This window comes from Fringilla coelebs (assembly GCF_963513975.1).
Source record: "Fringilla coelebs genome assembly, chromosome: 10".
In the NCBI taxonomy this organism is placed as follows: Eukaryota; Metazoa; Chordata; class Aves; order Passeriformes; family Fringillidae; genus Fringilla; species Fringilla coelebs.
Window position 1 is genome coordinate 6987720 of NC_140036.1, and position 17720 is coordinate 7005439.

General features: G+C 42.3%; 1 protein-coding gene across 1 annotated transcript in view; it reads right to left on the reverse strand.

Moving 5' to 3' along the window:
* The window catches only part of SPSB4 (splA/ryanodine receptor domain and SOCS box containing 4), a 79196-nt gene extending 61686 nt beyond the window's left edge, over positions 1 to 17510 (reverse strand). The window contains exon 1 of the mRNA XM_084212254.1: positions 17261 to 17510. The gene's annotated coding sequence lies outside the window, so the exon portion shown is untranslated. The remainder of the gene's footprint in view (positions 1 to 17260) is intronic.
* Between the last annotated feature and the right edge of the window lie 210 nt (positions 17511 to 17720).

A 17720-nucleotide genomic window follows, 5' to 3' on the forward strand; every position in this document is an offset into this window, starting at 1 on the left:
ATCCAACATTGTTCAGAATAGGCAATAAATCAACAGTGTTGGCTTCCTTGGTCAAACTGGGAATATGCAATAACAATGCAACCAGACAAAAATGCTTGGCTATTCCAAGCTATCCTGTGCTACAGACAAAATTTGATGCTGCATGCACACTTAGCAAGTGACATTTAATATGTGGGATGAACAATGCAGCAGTAAATCATGACTTCTTCGATTCCTGAAAGGAATGCAAATCCTGAAAATCCCAAGGACATTCCTCCATAAAGAGTAACTTGCTTTGTAATGTTACAAAAATGTAATTGTTTCAAAAATCAGGATAAGCTTGTTATTAAAAAAGACTGTGCATTTAGCTGCTTGGAATTAGAATAATCTGAAATACCATACCATCTGTACCATCTGACTTAGAAGCAGTTTAGTCATACGATGAAGAATGCAGAAAGAATCCTGAGTAGCAATGAATACAGTGGAATGTATATTTTTAAATACTTCCATCTACTGTATTTTGGAACAGAGCTGACTTGAGGTTTTGGGTTGGTTTTATGCCTTCCTCTCTCTGCATGTGTTTCTGTAATTCTCCCTTTTCATGCTGAAAGTTGGTTTTAGATGAAGACATTTCTATTCTGAAGAAACATGAACTGAAAATACTTCAAGTCTGTAAAATCACTTCTCAGAATACAGCAATGCAATTTGAAGAACAAATATAGTGACACAACGCAACAAAAACTACTTTTTTAACTACGCAAGTACTTTTAAAACTAGAGATATTTCAGTTCTTAAGTTCCTGAAAGGAAACAGCACTTTTCTTTCCAGGGTATATAACAGGAATACCCATGCAATCCCACAATTACCATAAGGGTGCAGATGTTCAAGCTGCTACATCCTTTCTACCACCCCTTCCTAGTCATTCCTCCCTTTTGTCTTCAGCCACCTGCATTCAAATGGCCTTGAAATGGGTCTGCCTCAGAAAACTGAAGTGAGTAAAATGTAGTGTTTTATTTTGCCTGGTTATTTTCAGGTGAATAAGCCCTCTGATCTAGAATACCAGACAGTTATGTAAATACTTGCTCTGGCAAAAGGAAAGAGAGAGAAAAAAAATTCAAATCTCAAAGGCAGAACCATTCCTTTAGGCAGCAGTCCAAACCATGGAGCAAATTTCCAGTCACTTCAAGCTGCCCTAAGGGGCACAGCTAAACTTCATGTCTGAATTCAGCACAGGCATGAGCTTCTGCTTACATCTTCCTCTCTCTTCAAAATCATTCATCTTCCACCCTTCTGTCACAGCAAGTACCTTCCTGTTTTTTCCAAACAGCTGATGTGGCCATTTTTAATATTCAAGTGTCAGGGTTGTATCAAAAGAGCAAATTAACACACAAGAAAGACTTAACACTAAATTGAAAATTATGCTTTCAGCTCCACTTTGCATTTTACAGGATCCTTTGCCATTTTATATTTCTACTCACCATGCTTCACCAAGTAAGTAATACCAATAGGTGTCACACACATGAGATTTAAAACCCAAGGAATAATTAAATTTTGATATTGCAATTTCTCACCGGTCATTACTACTTTTCATCAGCCTAACCCTTTTCTTTTTAGACAATTCATTTTACATTTTAACTCTACAGCTTTGTAGAGGATCAATAGCCCTACAGCTTCAGTTTCAAAATCAGAACATCCATTAAGTGACAGCCTCAAAACGTGGCTGAATACATTTCCACTGCCTTTCTTTTACTGCAGTTCCTTTTGCTGTAATGTGCAGTGGAGCCAGTTGGCCTTTAAAATGAAATAAGTTAAAAAGCCATAAATGAGAGAGATACTCCTGGAAAGCATCATTCTTCAGTCTAGCCAGTTGCAAATCCCAGGGAACGTGCCAGAGATGATCCCTGAGCAGACTGAGGGAAGGCCTGCAGATGGTAGGAAGTGACAAGCAGACAGATGAGAGCTCCTCTGGCTCGACAGAATGGTTCACCAGAACTTTACTGCAGCTGCAGAAACTCTAACATCACACTGGAGAGAAAATTTGGCCCCTCAGCTCAAGCTTCAGTCTTTGATTGTGTCAGTGTTTTCCAAGCTTGGCAAGGCTTTGGAAATCATAAGGGAACCTTGGTCTGCAACTGGTTTTTACTGGTACCATGGTAAGGATGGAGCTAAGGAGGAACACTTGCTAGTAGCAGCTCTGTGGGTGCCTACAACATCACAAGGCTACTGCAGATGTGCCGGACTCCACAAGAGATGGCTCCACTCTCACAGTGCCTGTCTGTACACTTTGCAGTGGATGATTCTAGGGCCTCAGTATCTTTTATAAAAAGACATTCACCACCAGCTTAAAAGTTGCAATGCTTCTGGATTGGCCAGGACACTTTACTTATCTTCTTTTGCACCCAAGTCTTACTTTGTGTAATTCCCATTTGGACTGAAGCAGTTACAGACAGCAGCCATGAGACGTGCTCATCTGAAGCAGCCCATCAGAGGCAGTTCCTGATGTCACCTGGATGTCATTAATACTTCCAGCAGTGCTGCAGAAGTGCAGTGACACACAGAGAGCATGCCTCTGGCCAAACACAGCAGACAAAAGCTGAAGATATTCTTCCCCTTGTGAACTGCACAGACTGATGTAGAAGAGATGCCCCAAAAGGCTGTCTTGGACAAACCACGGGTGGACACAAATGCACACGGGGTCAGGCCCATTCCCCCAGTTGGGGCTGCAGAGCGAGGGGGAGGGCAAGGCTGGAGGGAACCCAGCCATTGTTCTTGCATAAACATTCAGGAGATGAATGCAAGAGAACAAGTTTGATGCTGAACAAAAGCGTATTCTTTTGTTTAATAGGAAAATAGACTTACACAATCACACCATCTGCATCCCTCCCAATCCTTCCCCCTCAGCTACTTCAGTCAATAGCCACCCTCAGCCAACTCTGACAGGGCAGCAGCAGGCTCAGGAATAACTGTTCCTACAGGACAGGACAGACATCCTGGAAGTGAGCACATGGAACACCGGGCTAGGCTGCCAGGCCACATCTTGCCAAGAAACCCTGATGAGAAGGAGCTCACATCAAAGCTGTAACTGCAGGCAAAGTGTCCTGAAGATTTCATGTCAAGCCAGCCACAAAACCAGGAAGCAATGCTTCATCAGTCCCATAGTTCCTTCTTCTAAACAACAGAAATTAAGTAAACACACTTCACATATGTTAAGGAAACATCATGACAAAATCAGATTGCACAGAATCTGTATTTCCCAGGTGAGGCAACGCATCAAGTTTCTCTGGAGTGCTGGCAAAAAGACAAAACAACAAAACAACTTCCTGTTAAACAAATAAATGTTTTTGCAAAACCCCAACATTATTTAAGCAACAGCAATGAATTTCATCTGTTTCAAACACCAGCCACTACTAAAGCCCATCTGTCAGTAGACAACAATTGCACAGACAAGAGGAGATAATGGAGAAAGTAATATCATAGAAACAAAATGCCTAAGCTCTAAGCAACAAAATTGATTTTCCTCATGCTTATAAAAGCTTTTTCATTTTACCAAGTAATATTTTTGTGTCTGTTTTTATTTATTTAGGAAATTTAGGAAACAGGGCACTTGGTAATGCAGGAGAGGCAGGGGAAAGGCACAGGGCTTCAAGGAGTTAAAAGATCCACAGACAGTTATGTCCCCATGTCAAAAATCTGACTCCTGAAGACACAAAGGACACCTTGGGGAGAGCCCAGAATGGGTCTCACAGTGGTGAATCACAGAATGGTTTGGTTTGGAAGGAACTTAAAAGATCATCAGGACTTGGGTTAACAGCACAAAGCTGAGTAAGGGGAGGTTCAGTTTGGATATCAGGAAAACCTTTTCCACCCAGAGGGTGGTTGGGCACTGAAGAGGCTCCTCAGGGAAGGTGACAGCACCAGGCCTGTTCAAGAAGTGTTTGGTCAATGCTCTCAGACACATGGTGTGACTCGGAGCGTCCTGTGCAGGGCCAGGACACTCCAAGAGAGTGGCTTAATGATCCTGTTGGGTCCCCTCCAACTGAGGATATTCTGTGATTTTAAGATTTAGTTCCAACCTCTCTGCCATGGTCAGGGACACCTGTCCTTAAACCAGGTTGTTCAAAGCCCCATCCAAGCTGGCCTTGAACACTTCCTGGGATGGGGCATCCATAAAATCTCTGGGCCCCCTGCTCTGGCCAGCTCCTTATCCCACAAATGACTCTTTCATCAAATCCATGTCTCTCCAGTTTAGAAACAAAGATGTCTTGTGGGACAGTGTTAGATGCTTTGCATAAATCCAGGTAGATTATATCCACTGCTTTTCCCTGATCCACCAATGCCATAATCTCACCACAGAAGGCCATTAAATCTGCCCTCAGTGAAGCCCCACTGGCTGTGTGGAATGGGATTTTCTGGCTCTTTCATTGTCCTAGAGCCAGATTAAGCAGAAAGGCTGCCTTTTCAAATCAATACTGTTCTATGGAGAAAAACTATACCAGACTTGGCAGTGTTAAAATCAGAGAGGGCCTCCAGCTAGGAAAAGCCATGGTGGAAGAAGTTCCTACTTGGAGTAGCATTTGCATCTCTCTATTACTGACCTAACAATAAACACCCTCAAAGAAATTCATGCAGCAAGTGCCAACAATTCCAGGTATTTCTGACCACAGGAAAGAACTTTAAAAAGCCCACACCAGACTTCCTAATAGAGGTATGGATAAAAATAAATCAGCTTTGCGCCTGCCTACAGGGCAACTCTCAACACAAACTGTGATCTATAAGCTCAAACACAAGGCCTGTATTTCTCAAAATAACTTTACACTCTAGTTTCCTCTACTAAGCAGTCTTCCGCAGGGAATTTTCTTTTAAGCAGTATTTTATTATTTAATTGTAACAATTAATTACTAACTATATTTCTTTCTTTAATGCATTGGATGGAAAGGGAGGAAAAAACCATTGAAAGTTATTTGGAAGAAAACTGCACCAGGATGTAAGTTTTGATGTGAATACAAATATACTAGGACTTAATCTTTAGGTGTACTGCTGCTGAAATAAAATAAGTAACATTGTGTTTTGGAAGCCTTGCAAAAGCTATATTAAAAGTAAAAACATAGCATATTCCAATTAATCTCTGTACAACCCCCCTATATTTGATATGATTGCAGAAAATCTTCCAGACGTGATCTAAATCTGCCAGACTCTGATTCTCCAATAACTCAGGAAGGGACCTGTTTTGCCCTGGAGAAAAATGTGTTCAGTCTAAATTTGGATCAGCAGTACTTTAGACAAAGAGAAAGCACATCAGTAATTACAAGCTAAGCTTCAGCAACAGGTGGAATACACTGAAAACAAAGTGCTCCGAGTTTTTAATTCTGGAAAAACAAAACCCTTGATTATATTGGGATATACAGATCATCTTGATTTCCAGCATGATAAAGAATAAAAGTAATATTTAGAAATATCTTTAAAAGTAAAGGACTGCCTCCAGGAAAATAAATCATCTTCCCACTGAGTTATAAAAACTGTAACACACTCAGTACAGCCTGCATTCCTGAACAAATACGGATAAAATTATTTTTTTATACTTCATCAGAGCTAAACTTGTTTTTGTTAATTACATCCTAAAGAGCAGCACAAGTAGCATAAAATGAAGTAGTTTTATACAAAGATCCTTCCAGAATCATTTGAACTAACCAAGATGTTCACTTGAGCCTAAATGCAAACTTGCATTTCTCAAACAAACTATCATTTACTGCTGCAAAAGACTTGCAAGACCTATACAAACCACACCACTGTTGAATATAAAACCATGTGGGATACTGCACAAACACTACAAATAGTTTCAGAGGACGAAAGCAAGTCTTTTGGCCAAGAGGTTAAGGAAAAAAATATCTAAGGATACTGGAAATCTGAGGGGGTTTAAATTCCAACCATTCTTTGAACAGATAAACTGTTCCCTGAAGTGCTGTGTGGACACAGAAATTGCTACAAGAATCATGGGATCCAGAGGAGTTGTGTATTTTCATATTTAGCATGAACTCTTGTCACAATTGACAGTCAAGTGATCAAAAATAGAGGCAAGTTTGAAGAAAATAATTTACACAGTATGAAAAGTTTAATGGAGCTTTAAAACCCAGAAGTCTATTAACACTTCTAACCACCTGAAGAACCTCTCTCATGAACAGAGGTCTTTCTCCACAGTGAAGAAAGAAATGGAAAACAAAAGTATTTTCATTTGCCCCACATATAATCTTCATCACATCTATGGCTAACAGCTTTTTGTTACAATCCCAGTCTTTCTAGTTCCCCTCTCCTTTTCAACCCTTCCCATCCTTTTCCTGTATATCTCATTGTCAGTTTCCTTAATACTGGGAAGCCACAATTGGGTTAAAATTTTACCCACTTTTTAGCAACCTTTTAAGATATTCACCTCCCCACCTGGCACTGCTAGAAAGAGAAGCATATGGAAGAACACAACCCTCACCTTTCATTAGGTAGCAGACTCATGAGCAATTATTAGAGTACATATCATCTTATTAACACAGCATAATCAAGGGGAGCTGAAAAAGTCTAGGTAGTGTCAAGCTCCTCTCTGAAATTCTCCTAAGAAAAAAAAAAACATACCTGTAAACACAGATCTAAATTTCTGAAATTATTGTATGGATTTAATGACAATCTGTGTAAGACACTGCAACTTCTGATACTGCAGAAATAACTTATATTTATACAAAAAACTGTAAGCTGGGACCAGAATGAATGATTGACAATTTGGAAAATAATTTGTTGAGCCAGTAGCTGTAAACACAAGAGCTGAGCCTTGCAGAGCTCCTGGCTGCCACAATACTGAGCAGTCAGTACTGCTTGTGCTGCAGCAGTTACTGATGGGTGGGTTCCCCAGTACCACAAGAATCTGTAGGATAGAAATTGGTTCCAGCTGAGGCCACTTTTCTGTGCTCTGAAAAATATAGGATACTGTAACATAACCACCATCCTTGCTGGAAAGGGAGGGGATGTCTGCAAGGAAAGCCGACAGATGGACAAGAACTCTCTGCTACCATCTGACTCCCTATTTAACACCCTTTCCCTATTCCCTAATGACACATGCTGGGAAGATAAATCATTGGGTAGAAAAGAGAATGCACTGGGTTCCCTGGGAGGGACACTGGTGGTACAATTAGGAAATGCAATTCCCTTGCTTGGGAACCACAGGGCACAGAGAAGAGAGCGTTCCCCTCTCTCCTAATGGAGGATTCAGAGTGATCTAAGCAGGAGGGAACTTCCAACACCAATAAAAAAATAAGGTAGTCAGGCTCCATTCAATTGCGCTGGGCAGAAATCACCGTGATTTATGACTTCTGCCAAGAACCAAGTGCAGAGAGAGGAAACACCTCCCCTGTGTGTGCCCCTCATACTAAGCACACACCATCCCGTGTCTGTGAGACAGCAGCGACCACGGCTGCCTGCCTTACACAGACACAGCACTAAAGGAATTAATTCCTAAGGCAGGGGGAAAATACTACACGGGAGAACTTCCAAGTCACAAATTCTGCTTACTTAAGCTAAGCTGCTTAATCAAGTTAATTGAAGGAATTAAAAAAGCATCTGGAGAAGAACATGTTCACCAGTCAGTCTCTAGTCATTCCTGAGCTGGTGTAACTTCTGGGAGCCAGTTCCCTGCTGGCACAGCACAATCTATCATCAGCCATTACACTGATTACAATCCATTAGTTTTGCTAAGTACTAATGAATTTAAGCCTACTTTTGTAATTTACTTACAAGCTATTCACATACTGGATATGAAGCATATATATACAATGCTTAGTGTTAACAAGAGAAATGTGGCTGAGTATTAAAGAGTTTCAAATTAAAAATGACCAATGTAAGTAATAATTCTCTTCACAAGGAACTGTTTGTGGAAATTTTTTTGGCAAGAGAGCAGGACAGAAGCTTACAGTATTTAAAAATACAGCTGGTTAATATACAGGGGGAAACAGGTAAGAATCCACAAGAATTATAAGTTTTAAGTATCAGTCCCATAAATATAAAATTCAATTAAAATGTCATTTTTAGAAAACACAGGGAACAGAGCTGGCACTCTAATAAAATGGTTTTTCTTCCCTGCTATTAAGGCAGGGTGATTAAAATGAAAGATAATCCTCTTTATTTCAAAAGCTAATTATTACATGTAATGAAATTTCTTCTTGTACCATGAGACTGAACTGAATTCTACCAAGACCATGAACCCACACATCTTTGCTGTAATAAAGTAACTGCTTGAATTTTTCCTTACAATCCTATTTCTACAATAGACTGTTAGGCTCAGCTTTGATTGCAGCACACCACATTCCTTACCACTACAGAAACCAAATGCAGAACAGCTGTGGAAGCAAACCTCACTGTAAGCAAATATTCAGACCAAAAAAAAAAAAAAAAAAAAAACCAAAAAAAACCACCAAAAAAACCTACAAGTATAAAAATCCCTTGTGGAAACCCATTCACTGGGAATTCTGAAGTTAAACTGCCAGTTTAGCCTTGGCTTAAGGATTATCCAGAGGAAGCATCCCACACACATTTTTCCCAGGAGGTGTAAAGAGATCCTGCATCTGCTAAGTGCCCAGATTTTCTATCGTGCCAGCCAGCAGTGCTCCGGAGGAACTGAGCTGTTTGCTACACTACTGCTTCCTGCATTGCTAATTCAGATGTCTAAATTTAGATGCTAGGTTTAGCCAATGGTTTTTCTACTTCTTCCAGTAGTTAAAAGAAAAACAGTTCTGCATCAATTCACTATCTTCATCCATGTGCAGAAGAAAACATGATGTCAGAACTACACACACTGGAATTACATCCCCAGCCTCCAGCTACAGGGTGAGAGAAACAGTTCCTGCTCTTCTCCTGAATGACTGCACATCAGGCACTACTGAGTCACATTCCTATCTAACCCTGGGCACTGCTCACCCAGGTTCCAAAGATTTTACCACAGGGAAAACAAAATCTAAAAATAAAGGGAGTGAAGGGAGGGGGGTTGGCTTCTGCATTCCCAAAGACTTCCTGCTGCCATGTCCTCTATTAGCAGGATGTGGATGGAGTAAAGCAGTAAAAGCAAGCTCATCAGTCACTCTCACGCCCCCAGAGTGTTGAGACATCTCACTTTGAATTTCCCTTTGGTGTCTTTTTCCAGCAGTCAAACTGTCACGGGCTAAAACATAGGGATTTTTTTCTTCCCTTGCACTATTATTCACCATTGCTAGACAGAGGTGTATTCAAGTGAAAACAAACTATTGATTCTTGTTACTGGGTCTAAGAGCAGGAAATGCAAGCAAATTATCAATGCTGAAGGTGACTCACTGAAAAAACCCCAATTATTGTAAACTGAAAGGCCACTGTATCCCTGGACATTAACTCAAGGCTGCAGCCTCATGCACCTCCTCCCATCCCACTGCAGCTCACTGAGGTGAGGGAAGTTCTGATACCACTTCACTGCCGACTCCTCGCAGGAGTTGGAGCACCACAGGAGGAGGACCTTGCAGCAATTCCTGATGGTTCCCTTTGTGTACCCTGCCTGGAAGGTCTATTTTCACTCCATCTCTCATTTTTTAAATCCTGACAAATACTTAGCCTTAGTCCCTTTGACAAATTAATCACCTTTTTCTACATCACCTTCAGAAACTGCTGTTGAATGTTCCTCTCTTTCCCTGTCCACACTTCAGTACATTGCTACCAAAAGACCTCACAGGTGAGCCTCTCTTCCTTCTCTCCACCCACACATTTAGTTTCGAATAACATTAATAAGAATGCAAAAAAAAATTTAAAAGAACAAGGACATATGCCAGGTCTCATGCTCATGCTTGTTTAATACATCTTGTTCTATTTAACTCAAAGGATAAGACACTGCACATGTTGTAACAAATCCTTCCTGAGCACATTCTCACATCTTTGGTAGATGATCATTGCACTTACAACACAACATCTTAGTCTAAACAAGCCAGCAGTGAACTCTGCAAGGTTTTCTAGACTCCTAGAAACAGTTACGTCAGCACTGACCCAAGTACAAAGGAACTTCTTGATGTGATAATATTTTAAATAATCACCAGCTTCAATGTATTATTTGCCTTTGAATACAAAAGATGATAGAAAACCCACCCTTTTTATCTTGCAACATCAAAACCAAAGGACTCTATAAATATTTAGTGAATGACCAGTACACTTAGAAGTGAGAATATCACAGCAAGTGTTACCCAGATGTTAACAGGATCAGAGGATGATGGTGCTGAAGTGCAGGGACAGTTAGGTGCTGGAACAAACCTCAAGTTACACTAATATGCAGCAACACAGTAAAATGAGGACGGGATGGAAATGTTTGTCTTTTGTAGACTTTGATGTACTACCATCTTCAGTTCAAACAACTTCTGTCATCTCTGACATGTTTGACAACAGTTTTCAACAACAAGGAAAACAGTACTTTGATTTCTTTATGCTGCATCATAATTTTTGAAAGCAAGATGACAATGCACCTGAACTTCCTTGCAGGGTCAGACTCCCAAAATGTGCTCCATAGACAGAGACTTTGCTCAAGCATGGGATAAAAATACCAAAGGGCAGAATTTAATTTATTATTCTCAGGTTTAACAAGGCTGCTGCTCCTTTCCTAGGCAAAGTAATGGCCCTGCCCAGGTGAACTAGCTGGAGCCTCAAAATACCCTAAGTCTCTGAGAGAGTTCAGCATGTGCTCCTATTACACTCTCAGATCCTCAATTTAAATCCAGCAGACTAGTGATAAGCCATGAGGAACAGATACTCAATTCCCCATGCACAGATGTTACACAAACTTGAAGTATCTACAAGCACACCTTTTTACATGTTAAATTAGGATTAACTTTCAAGATAATCAAACAAATGAAGCAGTAAATTTTCATTTTAATGGCCTTTTTTTTTAAACTCAAGAAAGTGTCTCAGCCAGAAAATACCACAAACAGCATTGTAAGGACCAGGTTTCAGTTTTAACACTCTTAAATCCCCAGGTCAGGAACACTGGATTTTGGGATTATTTATAATTTGAGCCAACAATTCACATAAATGGAGTAAAATAGAGGACACATTACAAAATTTTAAGCAATGACATCATTGAGCAAGGAATGCAAGTACAAACAAATTAACATGTAAACTTTATTTTAAAGCAACCATTCACTTCACAACACTGCAATGATTCTCTTGTCAAAAGCAAATGACAGCAGAGCTTATTCTGGAAATGAAGTCTAAAACACTGGGAAAACAAAGTTTCAAAAGTACCAGTTACCAGTACTGGCCACCAGATTACTGGGTGTGTCCAAGCCACTTTAAAGTCATTCTCAAAACAAGAAATTGTTTATAATTTCACTAGTAACTTAAAGCTCAAGTAACTTAAAGAAAGTACTTAAAGCTCAAAATTCCCTTTACCACTTAAACCAACTATTTCTTTGGCTATACATATAGATTTGACTCTCGTGGCATTTTCTCACATGTGAAGTAATACAGTCCTTGTTGAGAACACTGTGAATTCATTGCTTCATTTTATGTGGCTTCTATCATGAAATAGTTTAATTAGAAAATAAGCCAAATATTTTTGAGAATTAGTTCAGTGTTCAAAGACAACAGCCAAGTCAAATGGCTTTCTTCCAAGCCATTTTCATTCTTCCAGAGCAAAACAATTGTTTAGAATATTCTTATAGAAAAACAAAGAACCAACACAGAGCTCATAACTATACCTACCACCACGTAGGGATTTTTGTGGACAGCACATTCTCAGTATGAAATGTAGCACTGATGTAAATACTTCATGCAATGCGGCTCTATTATAAAATTATGACCCCCAATATCTAATGAAAAAAGGTATCCTTCTGCTGGAGGTAATTTGTTTCTGCATTCATTTGAAGAAGAGATAGAGGAGAAGCAGTTAAAATTAAATTAAGTATGTAAACCTTTCATCAGATTTGAAAAATCACACCTTTTTCCATGCCTAAAGCTATACAAGTGCTCTTGCATGATTAATACCCCTTTAAAAAGCAACTCTAAATATGCTGATTTTTGAACATTCCAGAAACTCTTTTCAACAAAGGCTACACGAGGCTGCTGCTGTGAGGTGTAGATGGAGCCTGAACAGTCTCTAGGTAGTGTCCTGGCTTCCCCCTCTCACCAAGAGCTGGGCCACATTGAGGTGCCAAGCAGAAAAACTGCTGAAGGAATAGAACAGCCAAGTCAGCTGTCAGCAGTGCCTCTGCTGCCTCAGGACAAAGCAGAAATTCCAGCCCCTCCCGCAGGGAATTCCCTCAGCAGCTCCCGAGCAAGGGGAGGCTCTGGGGGATGAGCTCCTGCAGTCTGGGCCATGGTTTGATCCCAGGACATGGAGCCATTTCTGCAGGAAGCAAATCCTCATTCTTCTGATGAGACACTGTAAATACAACCAATCTTTTCTCTTTCTCAAATCTCTTGGCAAAATTTTCCTTAGGGGTTGCTACTGCAGAAAGGCACAACAGCAGACAAGTGCACAGCAGACTTCAGCAATAGGTTAGGATGAGAAATGCAGAACAAGAAAAAATTTTTGAAAACACATATTTAAATCAAGAAAGTGAACCCATATAAAGACTCTGCTGTACAGCCCTGAAAGAAATAGCTTGCAATCAGCTCCAAAATGGATTTCCTACATTGCTGCACACCAAAGCTTACTTGTCCCTTCAGCCTCTGACAAATCCTCAAAGATAAAGTTGCTAAGTCACCACACTCTGCAATGCAACACAATAAAACTTGTCATCTGACACTACTCATGAGCAGGATTACCCCACAATGTTCAATTCAAAGATACAGAAAATAAGCACAGGGAAGCAAAAAATTATACAGAATACTGCTCAGCATTGGTCTAAGTTCAAATGACTTCTGCGTGAACAGATTTTCAGAGCACCCATGTTTAAGTCCAGGCACCTCACCTTTTACTAAGGATGGAAATAGATATAAATTCTCCTCACGTGCTTCTTTGCTATGGCCAAACCACAGCAAATTATGTAAAATTTCTGCATTTCAGTTGCTACAGAAATAAAATGCTGCATCACATTGGCCTCTGAGGCAAAGGTGACATTCACTTAAAAAAGACACCCCCCCACAAAAAATACAAACATACACAGATGTGCATTTCAGCAGGCTAGTACCTGACACTGCTCCATTTCTGGTGGAAAAGGAGGCGAAGGAAGGAAAGAGGTGAGCTCTGCCCAGCACTCTCGATGGGCCAAGTCTTTAATAGAGCAGAGGCAGCCAAATTAGAGCCATCAAGTTTTAATCAATTACTGCCAGTCAAATGGCAGCTCTTAGCCCCAAGTCATGGCACCCTGTGAGCACTGATCTCTCTTAACCATGACTGCTACCAAAAACATAACCCACATTTTCTAGCTCTCCTTTCTGCATTTTTCCATGCTGCCACCAAGGCCACTGGAGCACTGTAAATCTCTTCAGGGCAAGGATTTTTCCCTGATGGGCTGTGAATGCTGCTGAGTATCCTGCAATCTTTCCAAACACAAAAAAACAAACCAAAACGAACTTTTAACTTTATCACCATCCAATCTAAATGGCTGTGGGCTGTAGAGCTGTACAAGCAGCTGAGGAAAAGGCATTTCCTGACATCATTGCAAAGGTCACCTGAAAGCAGGATTCAGACAGCATCCACCATTTCAGATACTTTTTAACTCTTGAGGGAGCACAGGTCAAGTACACTACACCGCTGGCTTCAAGCAACAGCAGGTTGGACACTGTACCAAAAGAACACATCTGCTGTTCTTTGGGAAAGCTGGTTCCCCAAGAAGCTGCCTCCAGCTCCTCTGGAGCAGCACTCTCCAGTACATGGGCAGTACACAGCCCAGCACCAGGAGTAGTGATGCACACACACCTTCTCAAGGCAAAATGCAAACAATCAACCTCCACAAACAACCTGAGCCTGAGTTAAGTTAAAGTCAGAAGACATGAACTGCTCTTCCAGGAAGCACGTGATGCATTAACATCTTATCCTCCACAACCTGTGTCAGCTAAGAGAGCATGTTGCAAAGACAGCCTGAAGTCACCCCCGAGGGCTGTGTGTGCTGCAGAGTGACACAGATTCACCAACATGTACACAAGCCCATTAAAAATACAGTGGGTGAGGTAGCTGTCTGGTCTGGCAAGTTTCAACCCACAGCATTGGTTGATTTTCAGCCAGTCCAACAACATCAACTTCCAGAATTATAGGCAAATGTTTATCCATAACGTAGAAACTTTACAGAAAGTTTTGATTTCAGAAACTGGGTAACTGTACAGTGGGCAGATTTAACCAATGCCTTTATCACAGAAAAAAGGATCTATTCTGACTTAATAAACACTTAAAACTCTCAGGACAACACGTGTGGCCTGCACCTTCACTAGCCTCAAGGTGCACGTCGCATTGACATAGCTCAGATGGACTGACGGCATCCATCCATCCATCCATCCATCCATCCATCCATCCATCCATCCATCCATCCATCCATCCATCCATCCATCCATCCATCCATCCACTGCCAGCATAGAGCCCTTTATCCCTGCATCCATGAGCCCAGCTTTGGTTCCTGGATGGTGCCAGGAGGGCAGGCACCCAGCAGTACCTCCACTCCTCTCTACCATCAGTCTCACCTCAGCCTTCAGAGAGGATTTATGAAGTCCAGCAACATTTACATCCACCCTCTGTCCTGGGAAACTTGCTGAGAAGAAATTACATCTAGATTTCCTTTACATGGATATTCTATTAAGAACAATGCAATTATCCTCACTAACTGATGCAGGAAATAGATGTGAGTATCAAGGGCACTCTGCATTATCGTTATTCAACCTGGGATTTACCACTGCAAGAGCCTCAAGTTTACACTGAAGTGAAGTTGCCCCAGCACAAAAAGAATTGAGCAGAGGATATCAGTGCAGCAGTAGTGAGCAGCCAAGCAGACTAAAGAGAGCAGACAGCTAAAACACAGCACGGCTTACAGAATTTCTTCCCTCTTTCTACCTTCCTCTTATTGGCCATGAAGAATTACCAGGATGGGACAGCTGAGTATCTAGCATAATCTTGCTTATCACTTTAGCCAAGGATTTTTAACAATAATATCTCAGAAAATCATGTAATGCCTTCTTCCTCAATTGCTGTCACTATGTCTCAAATGCTAAGCAAATCAGCTCCTTATAGGAAAACTCGCCAGCTGCCTCAATTAAAAGAACACAAGGCAAAGTAACCATCACATGGAGTCCTGCAACATGTCATTGAGTGCCGCTGTGAAAATTACTTTCCTTCTCCATAAAAAGAGGTCAATGTCCTATAAACAGAAGGGGGGAAAACAGTGATTGTGAAGGAAAATTAGACAAAAATAGCTGCCTTGAATTTTCTTGGTACATGGAAAATCCATTTAAAAAGTTTGTACAGCAGCAATGAAGCCTGACAAGTCCGTGACTTGTTGCTTGTGGAGTCATAGGAGAGATGTTCCATCATTCAGAAATTGACATGCTGCACAAACACGAGTCATAAAGATGAGTGTAATTTGGTCAAACCAAGAATCAGAAAAATCTGTTCTTTCAAGAAACAAGATATCCAACTTGTACTTCTTGGGGGATGGGTTATGCTTGTCTTTAAAAAACCCCAAATATCTAAACCAAAACACCCCCCCCCCATTAAAAACAAACAAACTCAAACAAAACCCCCAGAAACAACAACACCCCCCAAAAAAAAAAAAAAAAATCTCACAATTCTGAAAAGCTCCTTGTAAAAAGGTGGCACTGCTTTCTCAGTCCCAAGCCCAGAGCCTGTTGAGCAGGAAGCCGGGTGCTTCAGAGCTGGCTGCAGTGATATTTGCAAAGACAAACAAGCCGATGGGATGGGATGGGATAGAACACAGGGCTCCCGGAGCCCAACAGCACCAGTGTGTACTTCCAGAGCAACACCCACATGAGTGCCTCAGGAAGGCACGGCGCTGGGAAGTTTTCTCATCCTGGTGATGCAGGGAAGTACCGAGTCTCCCCTCAGCCCTGGCAGGGTCACTGAAGCACAGGACGGTCATCCAAGGACATCCGGAGTCAGCAGCAAGACACCGAGGCACATTAGCTACCAAGGAAACCAGACTTACATGACTAAGGCCAGTTATAAAACTTCCGCTTGTTGTTAGGAGAACTTACAGTATCTGGCATTTCTCTGTCAGCAGCACCAAATAATCTAACAGCAATTTGATATTCATGTCCCTGACGGGCTGCTTTAGTTACAGAAACAACATTAAAAATGTAGCATCCTTCGAGATACACCGCACAAGTCAGGCCAGTTTCAGCCACAAGCATCAACTCTCTGGGACTGCTTTTTTTTTTCTCCTGATAAGCTCTTTTGCAGCGTGGAGATATCTTATCAGGGATTGCTTCTGTCACCGGAAGGCAAACAGAGCACAGTGAAAATATCAGGTATGACTTCAGCACCGAAGGGCTGTAGCCAGCATCAAACCAGCAGCTGAAGTGGTAGCTGGCCACCTCTCTATATAGGGCACTTTCCACCCTGTAGCAGTCTACGCTCCAAGTCGTAGGCACAAAGAAATACGAATGACTTGCTGCCAGCACGGATGCTGCTGCCACATCAACGCCGGAGCCCCTCCAGGAACGAACGGGCAGCACTCAGCTGGCCTGCCCTGGGTCCCTGGGCAGGAACGGCTTCCCAGCAGCGACAGCAAACCCACTGCCTGCCTCCGAACGCTTACAACTAACGCCAGGGCAAATTCAGTCAATACCTTTCTTTGTTGAAACTCAAGTCTCGCATACAAATTCAGGTTCGTCTTGATGAACGTTCAGTTTCCCTCATATTCTAACGGAGAACATAGTTTAATATTTCAGATTTGTCTGAACACCTGAACTGTGGTCTGCCTTTTACCGCCCGAAAAAGCACCAAGTAATCACTGTAAAACATAGCTTGTGGCAATCGTGAGGCAAAAGGGTTCGCGTCCGGCAGCGCAAAGTCAGATACAGTCAGTTTATGAGAAACGTAGATCTCTAGTCATCCAACACCTAGAACTAATTCTCTTACGTAGCTCAAGAAACTAATTTATACTGTAAACTTCATTATAAAGCAGAAAACGGTTCGCAAGTGTATTTCATCAAACACCAGCTTGAAACCCAGCACTACTAAAAACCGAAAAACAAACAAACAAACATGAAACCCCCTCACAAACGCGTCCTTACATACTGTGGAACAAAACACCGAATTCCCACGAACTGAGGGCTTCGCCCATCGCAAACTTACCATAAACCCCCCGCACGGCACCGCCACCGATCCGCTATGCCGGCAGAAGGGAGACACCGGGGACGAGAGGCGAAGCACAAGTAAACAAACTCGGGAGCCGCCGTGGCCGAGCTCGCCACGCTCGGAGCCCGTGCCCGGAGCGCGCCCGCCCAGCAGAGGCTGCTCCCCGCCGCCCGCGGCTGCCCGGGGAGGCGACAGGAGCCGGGGGGAGCCGCGACTCGGAGCGAGGCGGGCGCCGCGCCCGGGGGGCCGCGGGCGGCTGCCGGGCCGCCCGGGAGCCCTGCCCGGGGGCGGCGGCCTGCGGCGGCTACCGGGCTTTGTGCGCGCTGCCTCCCCCTGCGCTGCCCGCCGCCGCCTCATGCGAGAGCCGGCACAGCTGGGGAGCGCCGTGCCCCCTCGCGAAAGCCGATCCCGCTGATCTCATCACCGCTGGTTACTAATCCAATGACCGCGGAATTAA